The sequence below is a fragment of the Dreissena polymorpha genome, chromosome 12 (assembly GCF_020536995.1).
Source record: "Dreissena polymorpha isolate Duluth1 chromosome 12, UMN_Dpol_1.0, whole genome shotgun sequence".
Classification (NCBI taxonomy): domain Eukaryota; kingdom Metazoa; phylum Mollusca; class Bivalvia; order Myida; family Dreissenidae; genus Dreissena; species Dreissena polymorpha.
In genome coordinates this window covers 56,195,256-56,213,750 of record NC_068366.1, presented here as the reverse complement: position 1 = coordinate 56,213,750, position 18,495 = coordinate 56,195,256, and the positions used below count along the sequence as shown (strand labels likewise).

Sequence of the window (18,495 nt, the reverse complement as noted above, 5' to 3'; positions counted from 1 at the left end):
TTCAATAGAATACAAAATTTCATATTTTGGCCACAAAATAAGTCCTTTTGACTGTTTTTATGGTGGCAATCTGGTAAAAATGGGGATTCATAACCAAGCGAAAGAAAAAATGCTCATTTCGGGGTATAGAATGGACGGAAAGGTTAAAATGAACAAGATACATATATGTAGGCAAGCATTTTAAGCTCAGAAATGAGGTTCCATGTAGTAACAGGGCAGAAAGGCAGCTCAGATCAAGCAGGCTGCTTCTGAAGGGGTTTCTAGTACTTCTTTTGGGGGACACAGCTTCCCGCAGAATTCTCAACACAACAAACATCATTGATCCATGTCACCTCTGTATGCAAAGACAAGCAAATAAAGTCAATACTGCCCTTAAATCACTGAATGAGAGAAGCATTTACCAAATAAAAACAAAACTGGTTGCTGAAAGTGCCAAATTTTGTCAAAAAGATCCCTCTAATGTAAACGATGAAGGGGACACTCGCTACAACAATCCTATGTTTAAGTTGGACGCGACATCTTCTCAAGCCGGAACCATGACTGTAAGCATATTGTGAGAAACAGTAACCAAACACAAGCTAATTGTAGGTAACAGTAGCAAATCAACTCAGCTGTGCTGCATACATGCTCAGGAACAAGGATAAACCTGTTGAGTGCCAACTTCTGCTGCCAACAGAGCACGAAGCTTTACGTGTCAGGACCGCGGAATAATCGATACAAACTGCATGGGAATTGCACGACAGCAAGAGTTTGAGAGTGACCACAAAACTGATTAGGACAGTATTTCACACCTTAAGCATCATAAATATGCTTATTTGCCTGTGTACATGATAATAAATTAGTATATATTACCTGTTTTACCATCAACAACCCTTATCCAGTGGCCCTCGGCTTAGTCGCAGACATTCCTCTACCTGAAAAAGTCAAAATACCCAATAGAAATAGATATAAAATGAAGAAAAAAACATGCATTATGTATTTTAAGTGTATTTCTATGAATAATATGAGGTGATAAAGCTTGAAATATGCATGATTGTACTAAATATGAAAGCTGGCTCAGTTAAGCATCTGTTGCACTGTCAAAACTGTAAAAATGTCCGCCATTCCATGTACGGTGAAATGGGGCTCCGTTTGAATGTTCATGCTTTACGCACAAGCTATTGTTGCGTTACTGGATTGCGGAGTCCTTGGCGTTGAATTCTGACTTCTTGTAGCACAATAACGCTACATGGTCAACCAAAATGCCTTTGAATTTAAGTCGGAAAGCAATTTAGCCCTTATTCGGCTATACAAGGGTGGGGGGGTCAACTTGAAAAACAACTATTCCAGGTCAAATAATCTGAATTCATGCATTTAATGCACTAATTTTCTTCTCTTTTGCTAAGAAATGACCAAAAATCAGCTTTTCCAGTCATATTTTGCACTTGCAGATGATATTACATTTTTCACATAAAGCTAGTTTAGGTTACAATATAGTAAAAGATTTCCTACACAAATTCAATGTAAAAGCAATAACTTTAACGAAAAATAAAGTCAAACTTTTGCGCATAGAGACCCTCATAACCATACCTTTTCTCGAAGAGCATTCCAAGCCGAATTGATTTAAGCAATAAAAAAGATAGGTCACGCGATATGTAAGAAAGAACTCGTCACGAATCAAAAGTCACTGTTTTACGGCCATCTATTTACCGGCTTCTATCCAGTTCATGAGGGTTTCCCGCCATCTGTCAAAGTCTTATGTAGTCTCCAATCTTCAGATAAAAGAGTGAATTTCTAGTAAACAACAATGTTTTCCCTGCCACATGCACACAGAAATATACTCAAATAAAGTCATGGCAAGTGACCCTACAGAGAACCGTGTCTTCAAATAAATGATGTTCATGTTTTTAGAGAGTATAGCATTGCACTCCAAAAAGATTTAGTATATTGTAACCTAAAGGAAAAATATCTTCTGATTAAAATGTGTTTTTCTTGCATATTCTTATCTTCCTATTCATATTGCACACACATAATAAGTTTGGCTGGATTATCTGTCCATTTGGCCATTTTTTTTCATATTTTCACACGCGGGTGTTTTCGGTCCAAAGAAGGCGATTTTAGGCCTGTTAAAGCTTAAATGTCCCTTTAAGATTTAAATGTGCTAAGTTCAATATCTGCAACAAAATACCAAAACAAACCAAATGGACATGCACGTGGGGCTTATGCGGGGTGGTGAAAGAATGACTTTGTTAGATATTTTCACTCTAAGCAATTTTGATAATGTCAATTTTGTGGGTTTTTTTTTTAAATCACCCCAAAAATGTCAATTTCAAAGCAAAGAAAATCCAATTTCATCCAAGAAAATAAACAAATTAGTACAAATGAGAGATCAAAGATACTTTGAAGAGAAGAAATCAATAAGCTTCCAATAACTTGTTGTTTAGCACCAATAAAAGTGTGAAATCTTGAAACGCGCCTTGTCGCTCGGAGCCCATTTATTTGCCAGAGGCCAATGATATATCCTAGCATTTAATGTCATGGGTGCCTTTAAACTGCAGCAGATGGTCAATATGCATTGCCAGCTCTCATTTAGAGGTTCAATAGAATACAAAATTTCATATTTTTGGCACAAAATAAGTACTTTTGACTATTTTTATGGTGGCAATCTGGGTAAAAAATGGGGATTCATAACCAAGCGAAAGAAAAAATGCTCATTTTGGGGGTATAGAATGGACGGAAAGGTTAAAATGAACAAGATACATATATGTAGGCAAGCATTTTAAGCTTAGAAATGAGGTTCCATGTAGTAACAGGGGCAGAAAGGCAGCTCAGATCAATGCAGGCTGCCTGAAAGGGGTTTCTAGTACTTCTTTTGGGGACACAGCTTCCCGCAGAATTCTCAACACAACAAACATCATTGATCCATGTCACCTCTGTATGCAAAGACAAGCAAATAAAGTCAATACTGCCCTTAAATCACTGAATGAGAGAAGCATTTACCAAATAAAAAACAAAACTGGTTGCTGAAAGTGCCAAATTTTGTCAAAAAGATCCCTCTAATGTAAACGATGAAGGGGACACTCGCTACAACAATCCTATGTTTAAGTTGGACGCGACATCTTCTCAAGCCGGAACCATGACTGTAAGCATATTGTGAGAAAACAGTACCAAACACAAGCTAATTGTAGGGTAACAAGTAGCAAATCAACTCAGCTGTGCTGCATACATGCTCAGGAACAAGGATAAACATGTTGAGTGCCAACTTCTGCTGCCAACAGAGCACGAGCTTTACGTGTCAGGACGCGGAATAATCGATACAAACTGCATGGGAATTGCACGACAGCAAGAGTTTGAGTGACCACAAAACTGATTAGGACAGTATTTCACACCTTAAGCATCATAAATATGCTTATTTGCCTGTGTACATGATAATAAATTAGTATTATTACCTGTTTTACCATCAACAACCCTTATCCAGTGGCCCTCGGCTTAGTCGCAGACATTCCTCTACCTGAAAAAGTCAAAATACCCAATAGAAATAGATATAAAATGAAGAAAAAAACATGCATTTATGTATTTTAAGTGTATTTCTATGAATAATATGAGGTGATAAAGCTTGAAATATGCATGATTGTACTAAATATGAAAGCTGGCTCAGTTAAGCATCTGTTGCACTGTCAAAACTGTAAAAATGTCCGCCATTCCATGTAGGTGAAATGGGGCTCCGTTTGAATGTTCATGCTTTACGCACAAGCTATTGTTGCGTTACTGGATTGCGGAGTCCTTGGCGTTGAATTCTGACTTCTTGTAGCACAATAACGCTACACGGTCAACCAAAATGCCTTTGAATTTAAGTCGGAAAGCAATTTAGCCCTTATTCGGCTATACAAGGGTGGGGGGTCAACTTGAAAAACAACTATTCCAGGTCAAATAATCTGAATTCATGCATTTAATGCACTAATTTTCTTCTCTTTTGCTAAGAAATGACCAAAAATCAGCTTTCCCAGTCATATTTTGCACTTGCAGATGATATTACATTTTTCACATAAAGCTAGTTTAGGTTACAATATAGTAAAAGATTTCCTACACAAATTCAATGTAAAAGCAATAACTTTAACGAAAAATAAAGTCAAACTTTTGCGCATAGAGACCCTCATAACCATACCTTTTCTCGAAGAGCATTCCAAGCCGAATTGATTTAAGCAATAAAAAAGATAGGTCACGCGATATGTAAGAAAGAACTCGTCACGAATCAAAAGTCACTGTTTTACGGCCATCTATTTACCGGCTTCTATCCAGTTCATGAGGGTTTCCCGCCATCTGTCAAAGTCTTATGTAGTCTCCAATCTTCAGATAAAAGAGTGAATTTCTAGTAAACAACAATGTTTTCCCTGCCACATGCACACAGAAATATACTCAAATAAAGTCATGGCAAGTGACCCTACAGAGAACCGTGTCTTCAAATAAATGATGTTCATGTTTTTAGAGAGTATAGCATTGCACTCCAAAAAGATTTAGTATATTGTAACCTAAAGGAAAAATATCTTCTGATTAAAATGTGTTTTTCTTGCATATTCTTATCTTCCTATTCATATTGCACACACATAATAAGTTTGGCTGGATTATCTGTCCATTTGGCCATTTTTTTTCATATTTTCACACGCGGGTGTTTTCGGTCCAAAGAAGGCGATTTTAGGCCTGTTAAAGCTTAAATGTCCCTTTAAGATTTAAATGTGCTAAGTTCAATATCTGCAACAAAATACCAAAACAAACCAAATGGACATGCACGTGGGGCTTATGCGGGGTGGTGAAAGAATGACTTTGTTAGATATTTTCACTCTAAGCAATTTTGATAATGTCAATTTTGTGGGTTTTTTTTTTTAAATCACCCCAAAAATGTCAATTTCAAAGCAAAGAAAATCCAATTTCATCCAAGAAAATAAACAAATTAGTACAAATGAGAGATCAAAGATACTTTGAAGAGAAGAAATCAATAAGCTTCCAATAACTTGTTGTTTAGCACCAATAAAAGTGTGAAATCTTGAAACGCGCCTTGTCGCTCGGAGCCCATTTATTTGCCAGAGGCCAATGATATATCCTAGCATTTAATGTCATGGGTGCCTTTAAACTGCAGCAGATGGTCAATATGCATTGCCAGCTCTCATTTAGAGGTTCAATAGAATACAAAATTTCATATTTTTGGCACAAAATAAGTACTTTTGACTATTTTTATGGTGGCAATCTGGGTAAAAAATGGGGATTCATAACCAAGCGAAAGAAAAAATGCTCATTTTGGGGGTATAGAATGGACGGAAAGGTTAAAATGAACAAGATACATATATGTAGGCAAGCATTTTAAGCTTAGAAATGAGGTTCCATGTAGTAACAGGGGCAGAAAGGCAGCTCAGATCAATGCAGGCTGCCTGAAAGGGGTTTCTAGTACTTCTTTTGGGGACACAGCTTCCCGCAGAATTCTCAACACAACAAACATCATTGATCCATGTCACCTCTGTATGCAAAGACAAGCAAATAAAGTCAATACTGCCCTTAAATCACTGAATGAGAGAAGCATTTACCAAATAAAAAACAAAACTGGTTGCTGAAAGTGCCAAATTTTGTCAAAAAGATCCCTCTAATGTAAACGATGAAGGGGACACTCGCTACAACAATCCTATGTTTAAGTTGGACGCGACATCTTCTCAAGCCGGAACCATGACTGTAAGCATATTGTGAGAAAACAGTACCAAACACAAGCTAATTGTAGGGTAACAAGTAGCAAATCAACTCAGCTGTGCTGCATACATGCTCAGGAACAAGGATAAACATGTTGAGTGCCAACTTCTGCTGCCAACAGAGCACGAGCTTTACGTGTCAGGACGCGGAATAATCGATACAAACTGCATGGGAATTGCACGACAGCAAGAGTTTGAGTGACCACAAAACTGATTAGGACAGTATTTCACACCTTAAGCATCATAAATATGCTTATTTGCCTGTGTACATGATAATAAATTAGTATTATTACCTGTTTTACCATCAACAACCCTTATCCAGTGGCCCTCGGCTTAGTCGCAGACATTCCTCTACCTGAAAAAGTCAAAATACCCAATAGAAATAGATATAAAATGAAGAAAAAAACATGCATTTATGTATTTTAAGTGTATTTCTATGAATAATATGAGGTGATAAAGCTTGAAATATGCATGATTGTACTAAATATGAAAGCTGGCTCAGTTAAGCATCTGTTGCACTGTCAAAACTGTAAAAATGTCCGCCATTCCATGTAGGTGAAATGGGGCTCCGTTTGAATGTTCATGCTTTACGCACAAGCTATTGTTGCGTTACTGGATTGCGGAGTCCTTGGCGTTGAATTCTGACTTCTTGTAGCACAATAACGCTACACGGTCAACCAAAATGCCTTTGAATTTAAGTCGGAAAGCAATTTAGCCCTTATTCGGCTATACAAGGGTGGGGGGTCAACTTGAAAAACAACTATTCCAGGTCAAATAATCTGAATTCATGCATTTAATGCACTAATTTTCTTCTCTTTTGCTAAGAAATGACCAAAAATCAGCTTTCCCAGTCATATTTTGCACTTGCAGATGATATTACATTTTTCACATAAAGCTAGTTTAGGTTACAATATAGTAAAAGATTTCCTACACAAATTCAATGTAAAAGCAATAACTTTAACGAAAAATAAAGTCAAACTTTTGCGCATAGAGACCCTCATAACCATACCTTTTCTCGAAGAGCATTCCAAGCCGAATTGATTTAAGCAATAAAAAAGATAGGTCACGCGATATGTAAGAAAGAACTCGTCACGAATCAAAAGTCACTGTTTTACGGCCATCTATTTACCGGCTTCTATCCAGTTCATGAGGGTTTCCCGCCATCTGTCAAAGTCTTATGTAGTCTCCAATCTTCAGATAAAAGAGTGAATTTCTAGTAAACAACAATGTTTTCCCTGCCACATGCACACAGAAATATACTCAAATAAAGTCATGGCAAGTGACCCTACAGAGAACCGTGTCTTCAAATAAATGATGTTCATGTTTTTAGAGAGTATAGCATTGCACTCCAAAAAGATTTAGTATATTGTAACCTAAAGGAAAAATATCTTCTGATTAAAATGTGTTTTTCTTGCATATTCTTATCTTCCTATTCATATTGCACACACATAATAAGTTTGGCTGGATTATCTGTCCATTTGGCCATTTTTTTTCATATTTTCACACGCGGGTGTTTTCGGTCCAAAGAAGGCGATTTTAGGCCTGTTAAAGCTTAAATGTCCCTTTAAGATTTAAATGTGCTAAGTTCAATATCTGCAACAAAATACCAAAACAAACCAAATGGACATGCACGTGGGGCTTATGCGGGGTGGTGAAAGAATGACTTTGTTAGATATTTTCACTCTAAGCAATTTTGATAATGTCAATTTTGTGGGTTTTTTTTTTAAATCACCCCAAAAATGTCAATTTCAAAGCAAAGAAAATCCAATTTCATCCAAGAAAATAAACAAATTAGTACAAATGAGAGATCAAAGATACTTTGAAGAGAAGAAATCAATAAGCTTCCAATAACTTGTTGTTTAGCACCAATAAAAGTGTGAAATCTTGAAACGCGCCTTGTCGCTCGGAGCCCATTTATTTGCCAGAGGCCAATGATATATCCTAGCATTTAATGTCATGGGTGCCTTTAAACTGCAGCAGATGGTCAATATGCATTGCCAGCTCTCATTTAGAGGTTCAATAGAATACAAAATTTCATATTTTTGGCACAAAATAAGTACTTTTGACTATTTTTATGGTGGCAATCTGGGTAAAAAATGGGGATTCATAACCAAGCGAAAGAAAAAATGCTCATTTTGGGGGTATAGAATGGACGGAAAGGTTAAAATGAACAAGATACATATATGTAGGCAAGCATTTTAAGCTTAGAAATGAGGTTCCATGTAGTAACAGGGGCAGAAAGGCAGCTCAGATCAATGCAGGCTGCCTGAAAGGGGTTTCTAGTACTTCTTTTGGGGACACAGCTTCCCGCAGAATTCTCAACACAACAAACATCATTGATCCATGTCACCTCTGTATGCAAAGACAAGCAAATAAAGTCAATACTGCCCTTAAATCACTGAATGAGAGAAGCATTTACCAAATAAAAAACAAAACTGGTTGCTGAAAGTGCCAAATTTTGTCAAAAAGATCCCTCTAATGTAAACGATGAAGGGGACACTCGCTACAACAATCCTATGTTTAAGTTGGACGCGACATCTTCTCAAGCCGGAACCATGACTGTAAGCATATTGTGAGAAAACAGTACCAAACACAAGCTAATTGTAGGGTAACAAGTAGCAAATCAACTCAGCTGTGCTGCATACATGCTCAGGAACAAGGATAAACATGTTGAGTGCCAACTTCTGCTGCCAACAGAGCACGAGCTTTACGTGTCAGGACGCGGAATAATCGATACAAACTGCATGGGAATTGCACGACAGCAAGAGTTTGAGTGACCACAAAACTGATTAGGACAGTATTTCACACCTTAAGCATCATAAATATGCTTATTTGCCTGTGTACATGATAATAAATTAGTAATTATTACCTGTTTTACCATCAACAACCCTTATCCAGTGGCCCTCGGCTTAGTCGCAGACATTCCTCTACCTGAAAAAGTCAAAATACCCAATAGAAATAGATATAAAATGAAGAAAAAAACATGCATTTATGTATTTTAAGTGTATTTCTATGAATAATATGAGGTGATAAAGCTTGAAATATGCATGATTGTACTAAATATGAAAGCTGGCTCAGTTAAGCATCTGTTGCACTGTCAAAACTGTAAAAATGTCCGCCATTCCATGTAGGTGAAATGGGGCTCCGTTTGAATGTTCATGCTTTACGCACAAGCTATTGTTGCGTTACTGGATTGCGGAGTCCTTGGCGTTGAATTCTGACTTCTTGTAGCACAATAACGCTACACGGTCAACCAAAATGCCTTTGAATTTAAGTCGGAAAGCAATTTAGCCCTTATTCGGCTATACAAGGGTGGGGGGTCAACTTGAAAAACAACTATTCCAGGTCAAATAATCTGAATTCATGCATTTAATGCACTAATTTTCTTCTCTTTTGCTAAGAAATGACCAAAAATCAGCTTTCCCAGTCATATTTTGCACTTGCAGATGATATTACATTTTTCACATAAAGCTAGTTTAGGTTACAATATAGTAAAAGATTTCCTACACAAATTCAATGTAAAAGCAATAACTTTAACGAAAAATAAAGTCAAACTTTTGCGCATAGAGACCCTCATAACCATACCTTTTCTCGAAGAGCATTCCAAGCCGAATTGATTTAAGCAATAAAAAAGATAGGTCACGCGATATGTAAGAAAGAACTCGTCACGAATCAAAAGTCACTGTTTTACGGCCATCTATTTACCGGCTTCTATCCAGTTCATGAGGGTTTCCCGCCATCTGTCAAAGTCTTATGTAGTCTCCAATCTTCAGATAAAAGAGTGAATTTCTAGTAAACAACAATGTTTTCCCTGCCACATGCACACAGAAATATACTCAAATAAAGTCATGGCAAGTGACCCTACAGAGAACCGTGTCTTCAAATAAATGATGTTCATGTTTTTAGAGAGTATAGCATTGCACTCCAAAAAGATTTAGTATATTGTAACCTAAAGGAAAAATATCTTCTGATTAAAATGTGTTTTTCTTGCATATTCTTATCTTCCTATTCATATTGCACACACATAATAAGTTTGGCTGGATTATCTGTCCATTTGGCCATTTTTTTTCATATTTTCACACGCGGGTGTTTTCGGTCCAAAGAAGGCGATTTTAGGCCTGTTAAAGCTTAAATGTCCCTTTAAGATTTAAATGTGCTAAGTTCAATATCTGCAACAAAATACCAAAACAAACCAAATGGACATGCACGTGGGGCTTATGCGGGGTGGTGAAAGAATGACTTTGTTAGATATTTTCACTCTAAGCAATTTTGATAATGTCAATTTTGTGGGTTTTTTTTTTTAAATCACCCCAAAAATGTCAATTTCAAAGCAAAGAAAATCCAATTTCATCCAAGAAAATAAACAAATTAGTACAAATGAGAGATCAAAGATACTTTGAAGAGAAGAAATCAATAAGCTTCCAATAACTTGTTGTTTAGCACCAATAAAAGTGTGAAATCTTGAAACGCGCCTTGTCGCTCGGAGCCCATTTATTTGCCAGAGGCCAATGATATATCCTAGCATTTAATGTCATGGGTGCCTTTAAACTGCAGCAGATGGTCAATATGCATTGCCAGCTCTCATTTAGAGGTTCAATAGAATACAAAATTTCATATTTTTGGCACAAAATAAGTACTTTTGACTATTTTTATGGTGGCAATCTGGGTAAAAAATGGGGATTCATAACCAAGCGAAAGAAAAAATGCTCATTTTGGGGGTATAGAATGGACGGAAAGGTTAAAATGAACAAGATACATATATGTAGGCAAGCATTTTAAGCTTAGAAATGAGGTTCCATGTAGTAACAGGGGCAGAAAGGCAGCTCAGATCAATGCAGGCTGCCTGAAAGGGGTTTCTAGTACTTCTTTTGGGGACACAGCTTCCCGCAGAATTCTCAACACAACAAACATCATTGATCCATGTCACCTCTGTATGCAAAGACAAGCAAATAAAGTCAATACTGCCCTTAAATCACTGAATGAGAGAAGCATTTACCAAATAAAAAACAAAACTGGTTGCTGAAAGTGCCAAATTTTGTCAAAAAGATCCCTCTAATGTAAACGATGAAGGGGACACTCGCTACAACAATCCTATGTTTAAGTTGGACGCGACATCTTCTCAAGCCGGAACCATGACTGTAAGCATATTGTGAGAAAACAGTACCAAACACAAGCTAATTGTAGGGTAACAAGTAGCAAATCAACTCAGCTGTGCTGCATACATGCTCAGGAACAAGGATAAACATGTTGAGTGCCAACTTCTGCTGCCAACAGAGCACGAGCTTTACGTGTCAGGACGCGGAATAATCGATACAAACTGCATGGGAATTGCACGACAGCAAGAGTTTGAGTGACCACAAAACTGATTAGGACAGTATTTCACACCTTAAGCATCATAAATATGCTTATTTGCCTGTGTACATGATAATAAATTAGTATTATTACCTGTTTTACCATCAACAACCCTTATCCAGTGGCCCTCGGCTTAGTCGCAGACATTCCTCTACCTGAAAAAGTCAAAATACCCAATAGAAATAGATATAAAATGAAGAAAAAAACATGCATTTATGTATTTTAAGTGTATTTCTATGAATAATATGAGGTGATAAAGCTTGAAATATGCATGATTGTACTAAATATGAAAGCTGGCTCAGTTAAGCATCTGTTGCACTGTCAAAACTGTAAAAATGTCCGCCATTCCATGTAAGGTGAAATGGGGCTCCGTTTGAATGTTCATGCTTTACGCACAAGCTATTGTTGCGTTACTGGATTGCGGAGTCCTTGGCGTTGAATTCTGACTTCTTGTAGCACAATAACGCTACACGGTCAACCAAAATGCCTTTGAATTTAAGTCGGAAAGCAATTTAGCCCTTATTCGGCTATACAAGGGTGGGGGGTCAACTTGAAAAACAACTATTCCAGGTCAAATAATCTGAATTCATGCATTTAATGCACTAATTTTCTTCTCTTTTGCTAAGAAATGACCAAAAATCAGCTTTCCAGTCATATTTTGCACTTGCAGATGATATTACATTTTTCACATAAAGCTAGTTTAGGTTACAATATAGTAAAAGATTTCCTACACAAATTCAATGTAAAAGCAATAACTTTAACGAAAAATAAAGTCAAACTTTTGCGCATAGAGACCCTCATAACCATACCTTTTCTCGAAGAGCATTCCAAGCCGAATTGATTTAAGCAATAAAAAAGATAGGTCACGCGATATGTAAGAAAGAACTCGTCACGAATCAAAAGTCACTGTTTTACGGCCATCTATTTACCGGCTTCTATCCAGTTCATGAGGGTTTCCCGCCATCTGTCAAAGTCTTATGTAGTCTCCAATCTTCAGATAAAAGAGTGAATTTCTAGTAAACAACAATGTTTTCCCTGCCACATGCACACAGAAATATACTCAAATAAAGTCATGGCAAGTGACCCTACAGAGAACCGTGTCTTCAAATAAATGATGTTCATGTTTTTAGAGAGTATAGCATTGCACTCCAAAAAGATTTAGTATATTGTAACCTAAAGGAAAAATATCTTCTGATTAAAATGTGTTTTTCTTGCATATTCTTATCTTCCTATTCATATTGCACACACATAATAAGTTTGGCTGGATTATCTGTCCATTTGGCCATTTTTTTTCATATTTTCACACGCGGGTGTTTTCGGTCCAAAGAAGGCGATTTTAGGCCTGTTAAAGCTTAAATGTCCCTTTAAGATTTAAATGTGCTAAGTTCAATATCTGCAACAAAATACCAAAACAAACCAAATGGACATGCACGTGGGGCTTATGCGGGGTGGTGAAAGAATGACTTTGTTAGATATTTTCACTCTAAGCAATTTTGATAATGTCAATTTTGTGGGTTTTTTTTTTAAATCACCCCAAAAATGTCAATTTCAAAGCAAAGAAAATCCAATTTCATCCAAGAAAATAAACAAATTAGTACAAATGAGAGATCAAAGATACTTTGAAGAGAAGAAATCAATAAGCTTCCAATAACTTGTTGTTTAGCACCAATAAAAGTGTGAAATCTTGAAACGCGCCTTGTCGCTCGGAGCCCATTTATTTGCCAGAGGCCAATGATATATCCTAGCATTTAATGTCATGGGTGCCTTTAAACTGCAGCAGATGGTCAATATGCATTACCAGCTCTCATTTAGAGGTTCAATAGAATACAAAATTTCATATTTTTGGCACAAAATAAGTACTTTTGACTGTTTTTATGGTGGCAATCTGGGTAAAAAATGGGGATTCATAACCAAGCGAAAGAAAAAATGCTCATTTCGGGGGTATAGAATGGACGGAAAGGTTAAAATGAACAAGATACATATATGTAGGCAAGCATTTTAAGCTCAGAAATGAGGTTCCATGTAGTAACAGGGGCAGAAAGGCAGCTCAGATCAATGCAGGCTGCCTGAAAGGGGTTTCTAGTACTTCTTTTGGGGACACAGCTTCCCGCAGAATTCTCAACACAACAAACATCATTGATCCATGTCACCTCTGTATGCAAAGACAAGCAAATAAAGTCAATACTGCCCTTAAATCACTGAATGAGAGAAGCATTTACCAAATAAAAAACAAAACTGGTTGCCGAAAGTGCCAAATTTTGTCAAAAAGATCCCTCTAATGTAAACGATGAAGGGGACACTCGCTACAACAATCCTATGTTTAAGTTGGACGCGACATCTTCTCAAGCCGGAACCATGACTGTAAGCATATTGTGAGAAAACAGTACCAAACACAAGCTAATTGTAGGGTAACAAGTAGCAAATCAACTCAGCTGTGCTGCATACATGCTCAGGAACAAGGATAAACATGTTGAGTGCCAACTTCTGCTGCCAACAGAGCACGAGCTTTACGTGTCAGGACGCGGAATAATCGATACAAACTGCATGGGAATTGCACGACAGCAAGAGTTTGAGTGACCACAAAACTGATTAGGACAGTATTTCACACCTTAAGCATCATAAATATGCTTATTTGCCTGTGTACATGATAATAAATTAGTAATATTACCTGTTTTACCATCAACAACCCTTATCCAGTGGCCCTCGGCTTAGTCGCAGACATTCCTCTACCTGAAAAAGTCAAAATACCCAATAGAAATAGATATAAAATGAAGAAAAAAACATGCATTTATGTATTTTAAGTGTATTTCTATGAATAATATGAGGTGATAAAGCTTGAAATATGCATGATTGTACTAAATATGAAAGCTGGCTCAGTTAAGCATCTGTTGCACTGTCAAAACTGTAAAAATGTCCGCCATTCCATGTAACGGTGAAATGGGGCTCCGTTTGAATGTTCATGCTTTACGCACAAGCTATTGTTGCGTTACTGGATTGCGGAGTCCTTGGCGTTGAATTCTGACTTCTTGTAGCACAATAACGCTACATGGTCAACCAAAATGCCTTTGAATTTAAGTCGGAAAGCAATTTAGCCCTTATTCGGCTATACAAGGGTGGGGGGTCAACTTGAAAAACAACTATTCCAGGTCAAATAATCTGAATTCATGCATTTAATGCACTAATTTTCTTCTCTTTTGCTAAGAAATGACCAAAAATCAGCTTTTCCAGTCATATTTTGCACTTGCAGATGATATTACATTTTTCACATAAAGCTAGTTTAGGTTACAATATAGTAAAAGATTTCCTACACAAATTCAATGTAAAAGCAATAACTTTAACGAAAAATAAAGTCAAACTTTTGCGCATAGAGACCCTCATAACCATACCTTTTCTCGAAGAGCATTCCAAGCCGAATTGATTTAAGCAATAAAAAAGATAGGTCACGCGATATGTAAGAAAGAACTCGTCACGAATCAAAAGTCACTGTTTTACGGCCATCTATTTACCGGCTTCTATCCAGTTCATGAGGGTTTCCCGCCATCTGTCAAAGTCTTATGTAGTCTCCAATCTTCAGATAAAAGAGTGAATTTCTAGTAAACAACAATGTTTTCCCTGCCACATGCACACAGAAATATACTCAAATAAAGTCATGGCAAGTGACCCTACAGAGAACCGTGTCTTCAAATAAATGATGTTCATGTTTTTAGAGAGTATAGCATTGCACTCCAAAAAGATTTAGTATATTGTAACCTAAAGGAAAAATATCTTCTGATTAAAATGTGTTTTTCTTGCATATTCTTATCTTCCTATTCATATTGCACACATATAATAAGTTTGGCTGGATTATCTGTCCATTTGGCCATTTTTTTTCATATTTTCACACGCGGGTGTTTTCGGTCCAAAGAAGGCGATTTTAGGCCTGTTAAAGCTTAAATGTCCCTTTAAGATTTAAATGTGCTAAGTTCAATATCTGCAACAAAATACCAAAACAAACCAAATGGACATGCACGTGGGGCTTATGCGGGGTGGTGAAAGAATGACTTTGTTAGATATTTTCACTCTAAGCAATTTTGATAATGTCAATTTTGTGGGTTTTTTTTTTAAATCACCCCAAAAATGTCAATTTCAAAGCAAAGAAAATCCAATTTCATCCAAGAAAATAAACAAATTAGTACAAATGAGAGATCAAAGATACTTTGAAGAGAAGAAATCAATAAGCTTCCAATAACTTGTTGTTTAGCACCAATAAAAGTGTGAAATCTTGAAACGCGCCTTGTCGCTCGGAGCCCATTTATTTGCCAGAGGCCAATGATATATCCTAGCATTTAATGTCATGGGTGCCTTTAAACTGCAGCAGATGGTCAATATGCATTACCAGCTCTCATTTAGAGGTTCAATAGAATACAAAATTTCATATTTTTGGCACAAAATAAGTACTTTTGACTGTTTTTATGGTGGCAATCTGGGTAAAAAATGGGGATTCATAACCAAGCGAAAGAAAAAATGCTCATTTCGGGGGTATAGAATGGACGGAAAGGTTAAAATGAACAAGATACATATATGTAGGCAAGCATTTTAAGCTCAGAAATGAGGTTCCATGTAGTAACAGGGGCAGAAAGGCAGCTCAGATCAATGCAGGCTGCCTGAAAGGGGTTTCTAGTACTTCTTTTGGGGACACAGCTTCCCGCAGAATTCTCAACACAACAAACATCATTGATCCATGTCACCTCTGTATGCAAAGACAAGCAAATAAAGTCAATACTGCCCTTAAATCACTGAATGAGAGAAGCATTTACCAAATAAAAAACAAAACTGGTTGCCGAAAGTGCCAAATTTTGTCAAAAAGATCCCTCTAATGTAAACGATGAAGGGGACACTCGCTACAACAATCCTATGTTTAAGTTGGACGCGACATCTTCTCAAGCCGGAACCATGACTGTAAGCATATTGTGAGAAAACAGTACCAAACACAAGCTAATTGTAGGGTAACAAGTAGCAAATCAACTCAGCTGTGCTGCATACATGCTCAGGAACAAGGATAAACATGTTGAGTGCCAACTTCTGCTGCCAACAGAGCACGAGCTTTACGTGTCAGGACGCGGAATAATCGATACAAACTGCATGGGAATTGCACGACAGCAAGAGTTTGAGTGACCACAAAACTGATTAGGACAGTATTTCACACCTTAAGCATCATAAATATGCTTATTTGCCTGTGTACATGATAATAAATTAGTAATATTACCTGTTTTACCATCAACAACCCTTATCCAGTGGCCCTCGGCTTAGTCGCAGACATTCCTCTACCTGAAAAAGTCAAAATACCCAATAGAAATAGATATAAAATGAAGAAAAAAACATGCATTTATGTATTTTAAGTGTATTTCTATGAATAATATGAGGTGATAAAGCTTGAAATATGCATGATTGTACTAAATATGAAAGCTGGCTCAGTTAAGCATCTGTTGCACTGTCAAAACTGTAAAAATGTCCGCCATTCCATGTAACGGTGAAATGGGGCTCCGTTTGAATGTTCATGCTTTACGCACAAGCTATTGTTGCGTTACTGGATTGCGGAGTCCTTGGCGTTGAATTCTGACTTCTTGTAGCACAATAACGCTACATGGTCAACCAAAATGCCTTTGAATTTAAGTCGGAAAGCAATTTAGCCCTTATTCGGCTATACAAGGGTGGGGGGTCAACTTGAAAAACAACTATTCCAGGTCAAATAATCTGAATTCATGCATTTAATGCACTAATTTTCTTCTCTTTTGCTAAGAAATGTGGTTTTTGCTTTCAAATCATTAATCAAAAAGATCATTCAAGCTTCATTTTGGGAAAACAGGATTTATGCATATGCTTTATTTTCATTCCAGTAACAGAAACTGTCTTTAAACGAAAAACATTGCACAGGCTAATCAGTGTGCACAGGCTAATCTTATTTGACATGCATTAAGTCCCGTTTTCCCTGAAAGCAGCCAATATGTACCGATTTCAATGATAAACACTAGAACGGCCAATGTCGTCTTTCAAGCTGTTATGCACACTGCAGTAGTAGAGCAGACGCATCTAGCATTCGTCATCTGCATAATTTTGCATACAGGTAGTGAAGACAGGCAGTGGTTATCGTTCCTAGCTTAGCAAACAGCAGACTGACTAGCAGTTATTGTTCCTAGCGTAGTTAAAAGCAAACTGGCTTGCAAAACTGCGTCTCTACAGTCTACATTAGTGTGAGCTAACGCTCACAACTAAACACTATATTGAACTCTACCGAGTTGACACATACAGTTTGTAAACCAGTTCCGGATAATCAGCAGTTGCGATTCATTTGTATTTATTTTTCCATAATGCCCCAATAAAAACACAATGATAAGTGTCTAAGGTATACATTAGGTAAAGGAATAAATTAACACAGTTGTAGCAAGGAAGCTTTTGTATTATGCTTACAGGGGGGATAAATGCGGCAAAAAGTGAACCGGAACTGATTGAATGAGTTATGTTTTGAAATATGCATATGGATATAGAAGACTTTAATTTTTCAAATAAACTTTTTGCTGATTGAAAACAAATGCCATGGCAATGTTTTGAAATACTAATTCTGTAAGTTGAATGATTTTAAATAATTTTCCGAAGGGTGAACTTTAATTGGCTATTTTTGACCAAAAAAACTGCTTATGCCGCCTGGCCTAACCTGTTATACAAAATAAATGTTACCCTTTATTTTAACATCTTCTCACATTGACACTAAACCCCGAAAGAAATTATTGTGGTCAATAGAATTAACGTTTTTTGCCGGTTGATTCTAAATTGGTTGACTGTAGTATGAGACTGAGTCATTCAGTTGTTAAAGCGTCTTTATTTGATGACTATTTACGTATTATATTCTTTTTATGGTGAACTTAAAATTGCAGCACTTGAACACAATACCGGTATGTCTGTATTAAAAAAAATCATTCATGTGCTTAATATTTTACATTTAACCTGAATTAAATACACACATTGTCGTTACTGATTGACATCACAGAGTGCACGCATCAGGATCACGTGACTTTGTTGGGTTCCCAATGAAACGTTTAAGGATGTAAACACACAGGTAAGACCTGCTTTTTGAAAAAAAAATCTAACGCTTATGGCAATGTGAAATACACCAGAATTACTTAAAGGTCCAGTCTCACTATGATGCCGGTGGAGCCCTGGTACGTGATCCAGGATCTACCGGGATGAACTGGGGCTGTATCGGGATGAACCGGGAACGACCGAGATGAACCGGGGACGACCGGGAATAACCGGGGCTCCACTGGGAAAATATTAAAATGTTTAATACCTCCGGGATGGACCGGGAGTCATCGGGAAGAACCGTCAACGACCGGCGCGGCACCGGCAACAACCGGGACTGCACCGAGAACAACCGGGACGGCACCGTAGCTCCACA

General features: G+C 37.2%; 1 long non-coding RNA gene across 3 annotated transcripts; it reads right to left on the bottom strand.

Annotated features, from left to right (window-relative positions):
- Positions 1-849: 849 nt before the first annotated feature.
- On the bottom strand, positions 850-16,616 carry LOC127853583 (uncharacterized). 3 transcript variants are annotated; one of them, XR_008036670.1, is made up of 7 exons: positions 16,309-16,616; positions 13,732-13,793; positions 11,157-11,218; positions 8,581-8,642; positions 6,005-6,066; positions 3,429-3,490; positions 850-914 (listed from the first exon to the last, which is right to left on the bottom strand). It is a non-coding gene; the product is annotated as an uncharacterized LOC127853583 (long non-coding RNA). The 3 variants fall into 3 exon arrangements; XR_008036672.1 differs by lacking the exon at positions 16,309-16,616 and adding an exon at positions 14,570-16,300; XR_008036671.1 differs by lacking the exon at positions 13,732-13,793.
- Positions 16,617-18,495: the final 1,879 nt, after the last annotated feature.